This window comes from Schistocerca serialis, unplaced genomic scaffold (assembly GCF_023864345.2).
Source record: "Schistocerca serialis cubense isolate TAMUIC-IGC-003099 unplaced genomic scaffold, iqSchSeri2.2 HiC_scaffold_1169, whole genome shotgun sequence".
NCBI classification, from domain to species: Eukaryota; Metazoa; Arthropoda; class Insecta; order Orthoptera; family Acrididae; genus Schistocerca; species Schistocerca serialis.
Genome location: NW_026047369.1, coordinates 210,001 through 212,500, shown reverse-complemented (window position 1 = coordinate 212,500; position 2,500 = coordinate 210,001). Strand labels below are relative to the sequence as shown.

General features: G+C 57.6%; 1 non-coding gene across 1 annotated transcript in view; it reads right to left on the bottom strand.

Annotated features, from left to right (window-relative positions):
- LOC126433580 (small subunit ribosomal RNA) overlaps positions 1–27 on the bottom strand; it is a 1,910-nt gene extending 1,883 nt beyond the window's left edge. Inside the window, exon 1 of the ribosomal RNA XR_007578593.1 lies at positions 1–27. This exon is cut by the window's left edge and continues 1,883 nt beyond it. This is a non-coding gene — a ribosomal RNA (small subunit ribosomal RNA).
- Positions 28–2,500: the final 2,473 nt, after the last annotated feature.

Below are 2,500 nucleotides of genomic sequence, written 5' to 3'. Positions count from 1 at the left end.
ATGACTACTGGCAGGATCAACCAGGGAGCTGCGTCAACTAGAGCTGAGCAGCCGGCCGCCCGGGAGTGTGTCCCGGGGGCCCGCGCGAACACGCAAGCGTCCGCTCAATTATTCTGCAAACAGGAGGAGGCTGAGCTCCCCTGCACAATACACCTCGAAACCCTCTCAGGTCCCGGCGGCGCGCAGCGCCGTCCTAAGTACTTGGTCGGGTTCGAGAGAGGCGCAATCGCCCGGAGTTTGGCGAGTAGACGCTTTAGGTGCGACCACCCGTGCTCCCAACTGAGCTTGCCGCTGCCGACAGAGGCCCGGGAGCGTGCTGTCGTGGCATTGCCGGCGGGAGACAACACGCGCCACCTACGGTGGCCGGCAGCTCCAACGCCAGCGCCACAGAAGGACAAAAGCCCCACTTGGGTGCCGAAGCGAACTCTCCCAGCACAGCGCACGCGCCAACACGTCCGCACAGCTGCGATACAATCCACCTGCGAGAACCGCAGAGGCGACCGAGCAGCAGACGGCGTCGCGGCGCCGAGCGCCGGGCGGCGGCGCATCCTCAGCGCACACAGTCCTCAATCGGACCAGCACACTGCAGATGTCCACCGCGCTTCGCACCGGGCCCGCGAGGACCTACTTTGGCCGCACGGCGCCGCGTGCAGGGTGCGCCGGCGCGCAGCTACGCCGCCTGCCGCCTCCGTCGGCCGGCGCGCCTGCCACTGGCCGCCCCCACCAGCCGGCTGTAGCGCGTGCGCCCACGCACCGCGCGGCCAGCACGCCGGGAGGCCCCCCCTCACCGGCCGGGGACGGTCCCACCCAGCCACCGCCGCGTATCGCTTCACACCCACATGCCATTCACGTTCGTGGGCATGGTGGGTATCGCTGAAACAACCGGTTGGTAGCTCAACCGATCGTCGCCATCACTGATTCACCTCTAGCGAGAACAACCGCACCACAACGGTTTACCAGTTCTTCATTTGCGTAACGTCACCAGCAAACGTAGACGTCCATCGCCATTTGCAAATTCAACGATTGTTGCATGCCTGTGTCAGGTGTCACGACACACTATGTCTGCCCACATACACGCAACAACATGTGCACGCTTCGCGAACACGTGGAAGGTGGCCCCCGTACGTATGCGATGTCCATTGCGCGAACGACTGTCAACCGGCCTCTGTCGCATGTCGCAGATGTGGAACGCAGTGCACCATGCTATCACGGTGTGTGAGAAGAGACGACTACGTCTGACAACACGCGCCACTACATCAACAGACGGCTCATGCCGATCGCCATCCACGGCATACCATACTGCAATCCAGCTCTTATAGGGAGACGACATGTAGCTGAGTGCACAATATTTGGACCGTATGGTTCGCCGTTGTTGGCGCAGTCGTGGTACGGTCACACATGTACCACGATGTATCATTCAGTACATGAGGACCAATGTGCAGTACAGTGTGTGATTTGGACGTACAACATCAGCGGACAGTTGACACAAGCCGTACCACAACGTAGGCTGTGCTTCGCCATGCGAATGCCAATGAACAACTGCGAAGGGCATTGAGCATGTACGTCCTGCTGCCATCCGCATTACAGTGTATAGCTGCAAGGTGTTTAACATGAAGCGATACTCTGGGGACCGGGCAGTGCGAGTAGCAAACTATATTGCGGGGGTTGCAGTTAGGCAACACTACACTAATTTAACGCGTCGTATGACAATTACAGAGCAGGTTAAGGCCCAACGTGTGTTGGGTTAAGGCCCAACGTGTGTTGGGTTAAGGCCCAACGTGTGTTGGGTTAAGGCCCAACGTGTGTTGGGTTAAGGCCCAACGTGTGTTGGGTTAAGGCCCAACGTGTGTTGGGTTAAGGCCCAACGTGTGTTGGGTTAAGGCCCAACGTGTGTTGGGTTAAGGCCCAACGTGTGTTGGGTTAAGGCCCAACGTGTGTTGGGTTAAGGCCCAACGTGTGTTGGGTTAAGGCGCAACGTGTGTTGGGTTAAGGCGCAACGTGTGTTGGGTTAAGGCGCAACGTGTGTTGGGTTAAGGCGCAACGTGTGTTGGGTTAAGGCGCAACGTGTGTTGGGTTAAGGCGCAACGTGTGTTGGGTTAAGGCGCAACGTGTGTTGGGTTAAGGCGCAACGTGTGTTGGGTTAAGGCGCAACGTGTGTTGGGTTAAGGCGCAACGTGTGTTGGGTTAAGGCGCAACGTGTGTTGGGTTAAGGCGCAACGTGTGTTGGGTTAAGGCGCAACATAGGTTAGGTTAAGGCGCAACATAGGTTAGGTTAAGGCGCAACATAGGTTAGGTTAAGGCGCAACATAGGTTAGGTTAAGGCGCAACATAGGTTAGGTTAAGGCGCAACATAGGTTAGGTTAAGGCGCAACATAGGTTAGGTTAAGGCGCAACATAGGTTAGGTTAAGGCGCAACATAGGTTAGGTTAAGGCGCAACATAGGTTAGGTTAAGGCGCAACATAGGTTAGGTTAAGGCGCAACATAGGTTAGGTTAAGGTA